Raw genomic sequence first — 15,839 nt, forward strand, 5'->3', positions numbered from 1 at the left:
CGTCGAAGACCTTGAAGAACAGCATGGAGGCACCGTCGTACTTGAAATGGATGGCGAGGGCCCCCTCCGCGCGGCAGACGCGGGCGACCTCACCCCATCCATGGGTCATAAAGATCTTGCCCGGGGAAACGACCTCGACCTCTGCTCCCGTCGCCGGGGTTTCGCAATCGGCGTGCTGCAGCCACAGCTCGAGTGGCCCCCTTGGAGGCATCTCTTCAATGAAGAATTGCGGGAATCGGATCCACGTGCGCGGTGGCATCGTCGCCCATACCATGAGTTCACGCGAGGAACCCTCGGTGGGAGTTTGTGGGGCAGCAGCGCGCACCGCCATGGCATGTCCGCTGTGGCCAAGGCGCGAGCGATGCGGGCCGCTGCCTCCCCCTCCGGAGCCTTGCGCCTGGGCATACAAGGGCAGGGGGTAGCCGGGGAGAGGCCGCTCGTACCAAGGCCTCGTCACCTCCGGCCTCACGACGAGGTCGCGAGGGCGGGCTAGCCTCTTCTTCGATGGGAGTGGCCCTAACTCTTCGCAGGGTGGTTTCCCCTGCTCAGCGGCGGAGAATGTCCGTATCGGCGCCATGAGTGTCGCAGCAAGGAGGAAGAAGACGAATCGGGTGGAATGGAGGAAGAGATGAGTGACGGGGGCTCCGCCCCCTCCTCATTTATAGCCAGAAGGAGGCCAACCGCCGACCTCCACGATCGCAGGTAATGATAGTTTTTCTTCTGCATGCAACAGGGACTCGTCAAGTCAGACAGTTGCCGAGGCAGCGTGGGGAAGCGGAGACGCCCACGTCCTGTCAGTTGCCACGCGTCAATCAAGGACGCATGCGGTTGGGGCCCGCGGCGCTCCGCCCTTGCCCTTTGGCTTCGCCTCGAAGCCAAGTTCGAGCGCGCCTTGGGCCCGGGGGCTACTGTCGGCGTCCTGGGAACGGGGGTACCCAGATCTTGCCTGCCTGCAGCCCATGGTGTGGCTCCACCAACGGCCCGGTACGGCCCATCTTCATCAGCAACCACTCAAGACCCTTGTGAGGGGCCAAGCCTCGCGGGGCGGACGACACAAGACCTCCTCAGGGGCAGCCTCACTAGGCTAGCTCCTGAGGGGCGGAGACATCAAGGCAGGGGGCACCTCACGAGGTTCGCGTGACGTGCGCCGTGACGACCGAAGCCAGGCAGGCGCCAACGGGCGCAGAGTACCAGTTTCCTCTTTGGTGCTAAAGAGGCAGGCGCGGGCGAGGAGTCCCGAGGCATCAAGCAAAGGTTTGCATATCGGTGCAATGAGACCAAGACCAGCAGGACAGCGGGACGGAGGTCACCGCGAGCCCACAGCTACATCACCACCAGAGCCTTTGGCAGGCGAAGACCACTTTTTGTCAAGATAAGTTGTACTAGTTGTCTCCCTTCAAAATTGGCCATTGTGGGATCCCTTCCCACCTAACAGTTGGGAAGAGGACCAGGGCCTCTATAAATAAGACTAACCACCACTGTAGTCAAGGATCTGCTCATCTTGGATTGGATCCACTCCACCAAGGCCATCTCACTAGCTCATCGAGCGCAAGAACACCTCTCCTCAGGATGCTGTTCCCACCTTGTACTTGTTCATCCTCAGCCCACGAGGCAATCCACCACACCACACTGGAGTAGGGTATTACACCACAATCGTGGCCTGAACCAGTATAAACTCTCGTGTCTCTTGTTCTTTGGGTTCGGCGAGCTAGGCCTTGAGATCGCTGCGAGAGCGGGCTAGGGAGGGAGAGATCTTCGTGCGCACCCCAGAGTTCGAACCTCAATGGTTTGCCAGAATCCCGAACCCGACAATGGCGCACAGCCGCGGAACCGTGACGGCGCTCCTTCTAACATGGTTAGAAGTCCGAGCACCTCCCGTTCCTCGCGCTTGTCGCTGCCGCCTACGCCAGCAGAAGCATTAGCACGAGCGCAGCAACTCCTCAACTTCCCTCCTGTTGTGGAGAAGCAAGAAGAGTGGAGGGCTGCTATCCAAAGCCTTATTGGCCATGCCAATAAAGATCGCTACTAGGAGGCAGGCCCTTCGCAGCGTCGGTCCATCGAGACGGCGCGTGCTGACGACGGATGGGCCGGAGGCGCCGCAACTACGGTGCACTCCCCTCCACCACGACAGCAACGGTTGCCAGCTCGGCGGGTCGATGCCCGTGATGATGGATCCACGGCATCGTCCGATCCACGAGCTCGACGCGACCAACGTCAAGTTCTTCGGGAGCGGGTTAAAGAGGACGCTTGAACTACCATCCAGCGGCGACGGGAAGCACGCCATCAATCTGATAGGCGTGCAGGGCCCACTGTGAACAGGCCTGCGCTGGGGGATTCTGGCGACTTCCCTTACGAGGTAGATTGTCGAGCTTTTACCCGTGAGCTGCGGCGGTTCCAGTGGCCCACTACCCACACGTTCAAACCAGAGGTCCCGGAGAAGTACGATGGCAAGACTCATCCGTCCGAGTTCCTGAGCGTTTACACCATTGCCATGCAAGCTTCCGGGGCTCGGGACGGCACGATGCTCGCCAACTACTTCCCGTTGGTACTCAACCCCAACGTCAGGTCGTGGTTGATGCACCTGCCAATAGATTCCATCTCCTCCTGGTCGGACCTGTGCCACGAATTCGTTGGCGCCTTCACTGGAGGCCACGCGGCTCCTCGTCGGGTAAGCGATTTGCATCTCATCCCCCAGAAGGATGGCGAGTGCCTGCGCAAGTATGATACGTCTCCAATGTATCTATAATTTATGAAGTATTCATGCTATTATATTATCCGTCTTGGATGTTTATGGGATTTATTATGCACTTTTATATTACTTTTGGGACTAACCTATTGAACCAGAGCCCAGTGCCAGTTTCTGTTTTTCCCTTGTTTCAGTGTTTCGAAGAAAAGGAATATCAAACGGAATGAAACCTTCGGGAAAGTTATTTTTGGAAAGAAAGCAATACGGGGGACTTGGAGTTCACATCAGGAGATCAACGAGGAGGGCACGAGGCAGGGGGCGCGCCCGCCCACCCCCCCTTGGGCGCGCCCTCCACCCTCGAGGGCCCCTCTGGCTCCCCTGACGTACTTCTTCCTCCTATATATACCAATATACCCTAAAACCATCGGGGAGCAGAATAGATCGGTAGTTCCGCCGCCGCAAGCCTCTGTAGCCACGAAAAACCAATCGGGACCCTGTTCCGGCACCCTGTCGGAGGGGGGATCCCTCACCGGTGGCCATCTTCATCATCCCGGCGCTCTCCATGACGAGGAGGGAGTAGTTCACCCTCGAGGCTGAGGGTATGTACCAGTAGCTATGTGTTTGATCTCTCTCTCTCTCTCTCATGTTCTTGATTCGGCACGATCTTGATGTATCGCGAGCTTTGCTATTATAGTTGGATCTTATGATGTTTCTCCCCCTCTACTCTCTTGTAATAGATTGAGTTTTCCCTTTGAAGTTATCTTATCGGATGAGTCTTTAATGATTTGAGAACACTTGATGTATGTCTTGCGTGGGATAACCATGGTGAAAATGGGTTATTCTATTGATTCACTTGATGTATGTTTTGGTGATCAACTTGCGGGTTCCGCCCATGAACCTATGCATAGGGGTTGGCACACGTTTTCATCTTGACTCTCCGGTAGAAACTTTGGGGCACTCTTTGAGGTTCTATGTGTTGGTTGAATAGATGAATCTAAGATTGTGTGATGCATAGTATAATCATACCCACGGATACTTGAGGTGACATTGGAGTATCTAGGTGACATTAGGGTTTTTGTTGATGTGTGTCTTAAGGTGTTATTTTACTACGAACTCTAGGGCTGTTTGTGACACTTATAGGAATAGCCCAATGGATTGATCGGAAAGAATAACTTTGAGGTGGTTTCGTACCCTACCATAATCTCTTCGTTTGTTCTCCGCTATTAGTGACTTTGGAGTGACTCTTTGTTGCATGTTGAGGGATATTTATATGATCCAATTATGTTATTATTGTTGAGAGAACTTGCACTAGTGAAAGTATGAACCCTAGGCCTTGTTTCCTATCATTGCAATACCGTTTGTGCTCACTTTTACCATTAGTTACCTTGCTGTTTTTATATTTTTAGATTACAAAACCTATATCTACCATCCGTATTGCACTTGTATCACCATCTCTTCGTCGAACTAGTGCACCTATACAATTTATCATTGTATTGGGTGTGTTGGGGACACAAGAGACTCTTTGTTATTTGGTTGCAAGGTTGGTTGAGAGAGACCATCTTCATCCTACGCCTCCCACAGATTGATAAACCTTAGGTCATCCACTTGAGGGAAATTTGCTACTGTCGTACAAACCTCTGCATTTGGAGGCCCAACAACATCAACAAGGAGAAGGTTGCGTAGTAGACATCAAGCTATTTTCTGGCGTTGTTGCCGGGGAGGTTTTCTCACGAAAGATATTAAAAAGATGAAGTGTATGAGGCAAACTTAATTCCATTTTTTGGGGTTTTCTTTTATAGACTAAACTAGTGATAAAACAAGAAACTGAAAGATTCGATTGCAAGATCTAAAGATATACCTTCAAGCACTAATGATGGAAAGGAAAATTGTGCTCAAGTGCTAGAAGAAGAATTACATAGAATGCTTGGCATAAAATATGTGAATGATGAGCATGATTGCAATGTTGTTAGTACGAATTACTTGAATATCCATGATGCTAATGATATGCAAAGCCACAAGCTTGGGGAAGCTATGTTTGATGAAGAAGATATTTTTTGTCCCCCAAGCTTTGATGAGCAAATTTACTATGATGAAAGCATGCCTCCTATCTATGATGATTATTGTGATGACACGTATGCTTTAAAGAATAGTGATAACCATGAAACTTGTCATCTTGATCTTAATGTTCAATCACATGATAGTTGTTTTGTTGAGTTTTCTCCCACTACTATTCCGAATGAGAAGAATTTTGCTTATGTGGAGAGTAATAAAAATTCTATTCTTGTAGATCATGAAAAGAATGTTTTAGGTGCTGGTTATATTGTTGAATTCATTCATGATTCTACTGAAAATTATTATGAGCGAGGAACATATGCTTGTAGGAATTGCAATAATATCAAGTTTCCTCTCTATGTGCTTAAAGTTTTGAAGTTATGCTTGTTTTGCCTTCCTATGCTAGTTGATTATTGTTCCCATAAGTTGTTTGCTCACAAAATCCCTATGCATAGGAAGTGGGTTAGACTTAAATGTGCTAGTCATATTCTTCATGATGCTCTCTTTATATTTCAATTCTTATCTTTTATGCGAGCATCATTGAATTCATCATGCCTAGCTAGGGGCGTTAAACGATAGCGCTTGTTTGGAGGCAACCCAATTTTATTTTAGTTTCTTGCTTTGTGGTTCTGCTTAGGAATAAATAATCCATCTAGCCTCTGTTTAGATGTGGTTTTATGTTTTAATTAGTGTTTGTGCCAAGTAGAACCTTTGGGAAGACTTGGGTGAAGTCTTTATGATCATGCTGTAAAAAACAGAAAGTTTAGCGCTCACGAGATTAGCTAAAACTTTTTACTGGAGAGTTATATTTAGTTGATTATTTTTGCAGATGATTACTAGACAAATTCCTCAGGTCCACCAATTTATTTCAGAATTTTTGGAGTTCCATAAGTGTACGTTTGATACAGATTACTACAGACTGTTCTGTTTTTGACAGATTCTGTTTTCTATGTGTTGTTTGCTTATTTTGGTAAATCTATGAGTAGTATCGGAGGACCATAGAGAAGTTAGAATACAGTAGATATTACACCAATATGAATTTAGAATGAGTTCACAACAGTACCTAAGTGGTGATTTATTTTCTTATACTAACGGAGCTTACGAGTTTTCTGCTAAGTTTTGTGTTGTGAAGTTTTCAAGTTTTGGGTAAAGATTCGATGGACTATGGAATAAGGAGTGGCAAGAGCCTAAGCTTGGGGATGCCCAAGGCACCCCAAGTTAATATTCAAGGATAACCAAGCGTCTAAGCTTGGGGATGCCCCGGAAGGCATCCCCTCTTTCGTCTTCGTTCATCGGTAACTTTACTTGGAGCTATATTTTTATTCACCACATGATATGTGTTTTGCTCGGAGCGTCATTTTATTTTGTTAGTATTTGCTTGATGTTATTTAGAATAATGTTTTGCATCTCTAGTTTCAATAAAAATTTCAAGGATAGCTTTTACTATGCTTATTTTACAAGTCTTCGTGTTGCTGTTTCAAAACAGAAAGTTTACCGCTGTTGCAAAAATTCCCTAGAAAAGTCAGAACGTGATAAAATGTTGAAACCTTTTGCATAATAAGCTCTGATAAATTTACTACAGTGGGAATTTTATTTCATAATCTTTGGAGTTAAGGAAGTATGATGAATCTTGCATTCTTTACAGACTGTACTGTTTTTGGCAGATTGCTGTTATGCTTGCATTGTTTGCATATGTTTGCTTCTTTAATGATTCTATTTGGGGATATGACTATTAAATATGCAGAGGAATTTAGTATGCAATGTTGAATAATAATTTTAGTGATTTTCTACAGTATAGTATGATAAGGTTTTGCATTGGTTTATACTAACTTATTTCACGAGTCCTTGTTGAGTTTTGTGTGGATGAAGCTTTTGAGATTTAGGAAGACCGTGATATGAGAGGAATTAAGGAGACACAAAAACACAAGCTTGGGGATGCCCAAGGCATCCCAAGATAATATTTCAAGAAGTCTCAAGCATCTAAGCTTGGGGATGCCCCAGTAGGCATCCCACCTTTCTTCTTCAACAATTATCGGTTAGTATCGGTTGAGCCTAAGTTTTTGCTTCTTCACATGATGAGTGCTATCCTCGAAATGTCGTTTTATTTTGTTTTGCTCGCTGTTTGAATAAAATACCAAGATCTGAAATTCTTAAATGAGAGAGAGTCTTCACATAGCTACATAATTATTTAACTACTCATTGGTCTTCACTTATATCTTTTTGGAGTAGTTTGTCATTTACTCGTGTGCTTCACTTATACCCTATGAGTAAATGGTTGAATAATTTGAATGTCATAAATCTGAAATTATATATGTTTCATATGCCTTTCCCATGGGGAGTAATGACTTCACATATAAGAAGTAGAGGTGGTAATTTTTTTGAAGGTTAGCAAACATTGTATTGGTCACTTGAACAATTCATGAAAGAATATTGAAGGAAGAGAGATTTCACATATAAATATACTATCTTGGACATCTTCTATGAGTGTGAGCCCCATTAATTATTTTCAAACCTGAGCAAATTAGTTGAAGTTGGACAAGGAAGACAACATAATGAGTTATGCTTGGGTATATTTGTATAGAAGTTATATTGTTATGGATCCTCTAACATGTGGTGCTTGCTATTCAGAATCCTTTTCTAGCCAAAATATCTGTACTAAGCGGGAATATTGCTTGTGCATCCAAATTCCTTGAACCAAGTTTCTTCCATGAGTGTCCACCATATCTACCTATATGCGGTATTTACCTGTCGTTCCAAGTAAATTTGCATGTGCCAAACTCTAAACCTTCAAATAATAATCTGTTTTGTATGCCCGAATCGCTCATGTAGCGACTAGGGGCTAGCAGTATCTTCCATGCTAGGTGGGTTATTCTCACGATGAGTGGACTCCGCTCATCATTCATGGGAAAATGGCTGGTAACTGGGATGCCCAGTCCTATGATCAAAAGATCAAAAACAAATTCGCAAATAATTTAAACAAAACTCCCCCAGGATTGTTGAAAGTTGGACGGCACCCATTGTTTCGGACAAGCCGTGGAGTGTGATCGTTGGTGGAGGGGGAGTAAAAAATTTACCTTTCTGCGTGGGAACCGCCTATGATGTATCTAGTATGGAAGATATTGGGAACTCTTGGTCGTTATGTTGACAATGAAAGCATACCTCTCAAAATTATTTTCATCTCTATTTTTGCTTCGAGCTCTGGCACCTCTGCAAATCCTTGCTTCCCTCTGCGAAGGGCCTATCTTTTACTTTTATGCAAGAGTCAGTAGTATTCCTTCTCATTCCAACCTACTCTTTAGTTGGCAAGCATCATGTGATGGAAAGATCTGAGCATATATGGCCATTCAAATATATTTGATCATGAATTATTATTGTTGACAATTATCTATATGATAAATGAGTTGGGAGGCGAAACATTAAGCCCCTATCTTTCTCTGTGTTCGATGGATGCTATTTGTTCTAAAAATATGCTTTGAGTGGTAGCAATCATGGAAGACTAAAAGATAGTTGAGTATGTGAAGTTTGCTGAATCAAAGCTCTGACATAGACTCTTCCTGAAAATAAGATGAATTGTAATTGTTGGATGACTAATAACACGGTTTGTTAGTTTTCAAGAAAGTTTATGATCTATACTTTAACATGTGAATAGCTTGTTACTTGACCATGAAAAGTTCTATGAGTTTAACTACTGTTATGACATACAATGATGCTAGAAAAGGTGATTGAAATTATCATTGATCAAACTTATGCACCTGCTAGCATTCACACTTCATAAATTCTTTCTTTTATCATTTACCTACTCGAGGACAAGTAAGCTTGGGGATGCTGATACGTCTCCAACGTATCTATAATTTATGAAGTATTCATGCTATTATATTATCCGTCTTGGATGTTTATGGACTTTATTATGCACTTTTATATTACTTTTGGGACTAACCTATTGACCCAGAGCCCAGTGCCAGTTTCTGTTTTTCCCTTGTTTCAGTGTTTCCAAGAAAAGGAATATCAAACGGAGTCCAAACGGAATGAAACCTTCGGGAAAGTTAATTTTGGAAAGAAAGCAATACGGGAGACTTGGAGTGCACGTCAGGAGATCAACGAGGAGGGCACGAGGCAGGGGGCGCGCCCACCCCCTGGGCGCGCCCTCCACCCTCATGGGCCCCTCGTGGCTCCCCTGACGTATTTCTTCCTCCTATATATACCAATATACCCTAAAACCATCGGGGAGCAGAATAGATCGGGAGTTCCGCCGCCGCAAGCCTCTGTAGCCACGAAAAACCAATCGGGACCCTGTTCCGGCACCCTGTCGGAGGGGGGATCCCTCACCGGTGGCCATCTTCATCATCCCGGTGCTCTCCATGACGAGGAGGGAGTAGTTCACCCTCGGGGTGAGGGTATGTACCAGTAGCTATGTGTTTGATCTCTCTCTCTCTCTCTCTCTCTCTCGTGTTCTTGATTCGGCACGATCTTGATGTATCGCGAGCTTTGCTATTATAGTTGGATCTTATGATGTTTCTTCCCCTCTACTCTCTTGTAATGGATTGAGTTTTCCCTTTGAAGTTATCTTATCGGATTGAGTCTTTAATGATTTGAGAACACTTGATGTATGTCTTGCCTGGGATAACCGTGGTGACAATGGGTTATTCTATTGACTCACTTGATGTATGTTTTGGTGATCAACTTGCGGGTTCCGCCCATGAACCAATGCATAGGGGTTGGCACACGTTTTCGTCTTGACTCTCCGGTAGAAACTTTGGGGCACCCTTTGAGGTTCTATGTGTTGGTTGAATAGATGAATCTGAGATTGTGTGATGCATATCGTATAATCATACCCACGGATACTTGAGGTGACATTAGGGTTTTGGTTGATGTGTGTCTTAAGGTGTTATTTTACTACGCACTCTAGGGCTGTTTGTGACACTTATAGGAATAGCCCAATGGATTGATCGGAAAGAATAACTTTGAGGTGGTTTCGTACCCTACCATAATCTCTTCGTTTGTTCTCCGCTATTAGTGACTTTGGAGTGACTCTTTGTTGCATGTTGAGGGATAGTTATATGATCCAATTATGTTATTATTGTTGAGAGAACTTGCACTAGTGAAAGTATGAACCCTAGGCCTTGTTTCCTATCATTGCAATACCGTTTGTGCTCACTTTTACCATTAGTTACCTTGCTGTTTTTATATTTTCAGATTACAAAAACCTATATCTACCATCCATATTGCACTTGTATCACCATCTCTTCGCCGAACTAGTGCACCTATACAATTTATCATTGTATTGGGTGTCTTGAGGACACAAGAGACTCTTTGTTATTTGGTTGCAGGGTTGTTTGAGAGAGACCATCTTCATCCAACGCCTCCCACGTATTGATAAACCTTAGGTCATCCACTTGAGGGAAATTTGCTACTGTCCTACAAACCTCTGCACTTGGAGGCCCAACAACGTCTACAAGGAGAAGGTTGCGTGGTAGACATCAAAGTACATACAGAGATTCAGCCGTGTGGAGTACAACATCCCGGATATTCATCCTGCCGCTGTCATTAGCGTGTTCCATCAGAACATGCGCAACCACAAGATGCGTGAGGAGCTGGCGATGAACAAGGTTACAGATGTTGCTGAGCTCTATGTTCTGGCCAACAGATGTGCTTGGGCTGAAGAGGGAAGGAAGTACCCCGATGAAGATGTCGGCGAGGGAAGTGATTCTGGAGACGAAGACGTCGCCGCCCCGGCAAAGAAGGGCCGACGGCACAACGGGAAGCACAAGGGCAAGACCGTGCTTGCCGTCGAGGAATCTGGCAACCCTAGAACCGCCAAGAAGGCCAAGGTTGACGACCCCGGCAAGGAGGTTGCCGGGTGCGCCGCCTGCCAGGCCTTGGCGGGCTGCCGACAAGCCGGAGGGCTCCGACAAGAAATATTGCAAAATCCATCGCACCAAGGGCCATGACCTCCAGAACTGCCGGCAAGTAGAGCAGCTTGTAGAGAGGCAGAAAGCTGAGTATGAAAGGCGGGACAAAGAGAAGGGCCAGGATGGTGCTGAGGGGTCCGGAAAGAAGCGCGGTGGCCGAGGGGGTGATACGTCTCCAACATATCTGTAATTTTTGATTGCTCCATGCTATTATATATTATGTTTTGGATGTTTAATGGGCTTTATTATACACTTTTATATTATTTTTGGGACTAACCTATTAACTCAAGGCCCAGTGCAAATTGATGTCTTTTTTCCTATTTCACTGTTTCGCAGAAAAAGAATATCAAACGGAGTCCAAACGGAATGAAACCTTCGGGAGCGTGATTTTTGGAACAAACGTGATCCAGAGGACTTGTAGTGGACGTCAAGCAATCAACGAGGAGGCCACGAGGTAGGGGGCGCGCCCTCCACCCTCGTGGGCCACTCGTGGCTCTGCTGACCTACTTCTTCCTCCTATATATACCTACGTACCCCGAAACCATCCAGGAGCACCACGAAAACCTATTTGCACCACCGCAACCTTCTGTACTCGTGAGATCCCATCTTGGGGCCTTTTCCGGCGCTCTGCCGGAGGGGGCATCAATCACGGAGGGCTTCTACATCAACACCATAGCCTCTCCGATGATGTGTGAGTAGTTTACCACAGACCTTCGGGTCCATAGTTATTAGCTTGATGGCTTCTTCTCTCTCTTTGTATCCCAATACAAAGTTCTCCTCGATCTTCTTGGAGATCTATTTGTAACTCTTTTTGCGGTGTGTTTGTCGAGATCCGATGAATTCTAGGTTTATGATCAAGATTATCTATGAACAATATTTGAATCTTCTCTGAATTATTTTATGTATGATTGGTTATCTTTGCAAGTCTCTTCGAATTATCAGTTTGGTTTGGCCTACTAGATTGATCTTTCTTGCAATAAGAGAAGTGCATAGCTTTGGGTTCAATCTTGCGGTGCTCGATCCTAGTGACATAAAGGGAAACGACACGTATTGTATTTTTGCCATCGAGGATAAAAAGATGGGGTTTATATCATATTGCTTGAGTTTATCCCTCTACATCATGTCATCTTGCCTAATGTGTTACTGTGTTCTTATGAACTTAATACTCTAGATGCATGCTGGATATTGGTCAATGTGTGGAGTAATAGTAGTAGATGCAGGCAGGAGTCAGTCTACTTGTCACGGACGTGACGCCTATATACATGATCATGCCTAGATATTCTCATAACTATGCTCAATTCTATCAATTGCTCGACAGTAATTTGTTCACCCACCGTAATACTTATGCTATCGTGAGAGAAGCCACTAGTGAAACCTATGGCCCCTGGGTCTATTCGTCATCATGTAAGTTTACATTATTTTATTTACGTTCTTTACTTTTAATCTTTATCATTAAAAATACCAAAAATATTATCTTATCATCTCTATCAGATCTCACTTTTGCAAGTGGCCGTGAAGGGATTGACAACCCCTTTATCGCGTTGGTTGCAAGGTTCTTATTTGTTTGTGTAGGTACGAGGGACTTGCGTGTGGCCTCCTACTGGATTGATACCTTGGTTCTCAAAAACTGAGGGAAATACTTATGCTACTTTGCTGCATCACCCTTTCCTCTTCAAGGGAAAAACCAATGAAGTGCTCAAGAGGTAGCAAGAAGGATTTGTGGCGCCGTTGCCGGGGAGGCTTACACCAAGTCACGTCAAGATTTGATCTCCCGCCAATGTGCGATTTCTGGCGCCGTTGCCGGGGAGTCTACGCACAAGTCAAGACATACCAAGTATCCATCACAAACTCTTATCCCTCGCATTACATTATTTGCCATTTGCCTCTCGTTTTCCTCTCCCCCACTTCACCGTTGCCGCTTTATTCACCCTCTTTTCCCTTCGCCTCTTTTTGCTCGCCTCTTGTTGCTTGCTGCCCTTATGGGCCTTCCTAGATTTGGTGATCTTCACCTTAAAAGGTTGGAAGAGATTGAAAGCAACGTCAGAAGTTTTATGACTTTACAATTTGAGCATAATAATTTCTTTAGAAACGAGCTTAAGGAACAAAAAGGCTTTATGGAGTACATGAATAAAGAGCTTGATGATATGTCTAAGGAATTCTATGGTTTGAAATCTCAGATTGCTCGTATTGAAAAACTAATAGCTGAAATTTCAGATAAGCAGGCCACCTTAGTTAATAAGATGGTCGCTAAACCGGCTTTTTTTATGATAATAAGGATGAAGATCTAAAGTGATTGATGTCTCCCCTATTAAATCTTTGTTTTGCAATATGAATCTTGATAATGATGGGTCTGGAGATGAGTCAACTTTAGTTAAAAGGCGTCCCAATAATTTGGAGTGTTTAGATCTTGATGCAAAAATTGATAAAAGTGGGATTGAAGAGGTTAAAACTTTAGATAGCAATGAACCCACTATTTTGGATTTCAAGGAATTTAACTATGATAATTGCTCTTTAATAGATTGTATTTCCTTGTTGCAATCTGTGCTAAATTCTCCTCATGCTTATAGTCAAAATAAAGCCTTTACTAAACATATCGTTGATGCTTTAATGCAATCTTATGAGGAAAAACTTGAATTGGAAGTTTCTACCCTAGAAAACTTTATGATGAGTGGGAACCAACTCTTAAAATTAAAATTAAAGATCATGAATGCTATGCTTTGTGTGATTTGGGTGCTAGTGTCTCCACGATTCCAAAAACTTTGTGTGATTATGATGTTCTTATTGTTGCAAATAGGAATTATGTGCCCGTATATTTCATTGTCCTCGATATAGCTTGCAATCCTTCATGTCCTATTATTCTTGGTAGACCTTTCCTTAGAACGATTGGTGCAATTATTGATATGAAGGAAGGGAATATTAGATTCCAATTTCCATTAAGAAAGGGCATGGAACACTTTCCTAGAAAGAAAATTAAATTATCTTATGAATCTATTATGAGAGCCACCTATGGATTGCATGCCAAAGATGATAATACCTAGATCTATTCTTGCCTTTATGCCTAGCTAGGGGCGTTAAACGATAGCGCTTGTTGGGAGGCAACCCAATTTTATTTTTATTTATTGCTTGTTGGTTCTGTTTAGGAATAAATAATCCATCTAGCTTCTGGTTAGATGTGTTTTTATGTTTTAATTAGTGTTTGTGCCAAGTTAAACCTATAGGATCTTCTTGGTTAATAGTTATTTGATCTTGCTGAAAATTCCAGAAACTTTCTGTTCACGAAAACAATTGTTAAAATTCACCAGAACGTGATAAAATACTGATTCCAATTGCAGTAGATCAATAAAAAAATTGTCTAGGTCTTCCTATTTTGGTAGATTTTTCTGAGTTCCAGAAGTTTGCGTTAGATACAGATTACTACAGACTGTTCTGTTTTGACAGATTCTGTTTTTCGTGTGTTGTTTGCTTATTTTGATGAATCTATGGCTAGTAATAGAGTTTATGAACCATAGAGAAGTTGGAATACATTAGGTTTAACACCAATATAAATAAAGAATGAGTTCATTACAGTACCTTGAAGTGGTGTTTTGTTTTCTTTCGCTAATGGAGCTCATGAGATTTTCTGTTGAGTTTTGTGTTGTGAAGTTTTCAAGTTTTGAGTAAAGATTTGATGGATCATGGAACAAGGAGTGGAAAGATTCTAAGCTTGGGGATGCCCAAGGCACCCCAAGGTAAATCCAAGGACACTAAAAATCCAAAGCTTGGGGATGCCCTGGAAGGCATCCCCTCTTTGTCTTCGTCCATCGGTAACTTTACTTGGAGCTATATTTTTATTCGCCACATGATATGTGCTTTGCTTGGAGCGTCTTGTATGATTTGAGTATTTGTTTTTTAGTTCACCACAATCATCCTTGATGTACACACCTTTTGGGAGAGACACACATTATTCGGAATTTATTAGAATACTCTTGGTGCTTCACTTATATCTTTTGAGCTATATAGTTTTTTCTCTAGTGCTTCACTTATATCTTTTAGAGCACGGCGGTGGTTCTATTTTTATAGAAATATTTGTTCTCTCATGCTTCACTTATATTATTTTGAGAGTGCTTTAGAACATCATGGTAGTTTGCTTTGGTTATAAAATTAGTCCTAATATGATAGGCATCCAAGATTAGTATAATAAAAACTTTCATATAAGTGCGTTGAATACTAAGAGAAGTTTGATACTTGATGATTGTTTTGAGATATGGAGATAGTGATATTAAAGTTGTGCTAGTTGAGTAGTTGTGAATTTGAGAAATACTTGTGTTGAAGTTTGCAAGTCCCGTAGCATGCACGTATGGTAAACGTTGTGTAACAAATTTGAAACATGAGGTGTTCTTTGATTGTCATCCTTATGAGTGGCGGTCGGGGACGAGCGATGGTCTTTTCCTACCAATCTATCCCCCTAGGAGCATGCACGTAGTGCTTGGTTTTTGATGACTTGTAGATTTTTGCAATAAGTATGTGAGTTCTTTATGACTAATGTCGAGTCCATGGATTATACGCACTCTCAACCTTCCATCATTGCTAGCCTCTTCGGTACCGTGCATTGCCCTTTCTCACCTTGAGAGTTGGTGCAAACTTCGCCGGTGCATCCAAACCCCGTGATACGATACGCTCTATCACACATAAACCTCCTTATATCTTCCTCAAAACAGCCACCATACCTACCTATTATGGCATTTCCATAGCCATTCCGAGATACATTGCCATGCAACTTTCCACCGTTCCGTTTATTATGACACGCATCATCATTGTCATATTGCCTTGCATGATCATGTAGTTGACATCATATTTGTGGCAAAGCCACCATGCATGTTTTTATACATGTCACTCATGAGTCATTATCCATCCCGGTACACCACCGGAGGCATTCATATAGAGTCGTATTTTGTTCTAGTATCGAGTTGTAATCATTGAGTTGTAAATGAATAGAAGTGTGATGATCATCATTAGTAGAGCATTGTCCCAAAAAAAGAGGAAGTCCAAAAAAAGGGGAAGGCCCAAAAAATAATATAAAAAGGGGCAATGCTACTATCCTTTCTTTCCACACTTGTGCTTCAAAGTAGCACCATGATCTTTTTGATAGAGAGTCTCTTGTTTTCTCACTTTCATATACTATTGGGAATTCTTCATTATAGAACTTGGTTTGT

Source organism: Aegilops tauschii, chromosome 1 (genome assembly GCF_002575655.3).
Source record: "Aegilops tauschii subsp. strangulata cultivar AL8/78 chromosome 1, Aet v6.0, whole genome shotgun sequence".
Taxonomy (NCBI): Eukaryota; Viridiplantae; Streptophyta; class Magnoliopsida; order Poales; family Poaceae; genus Aegilops; species Aegilops tauschii.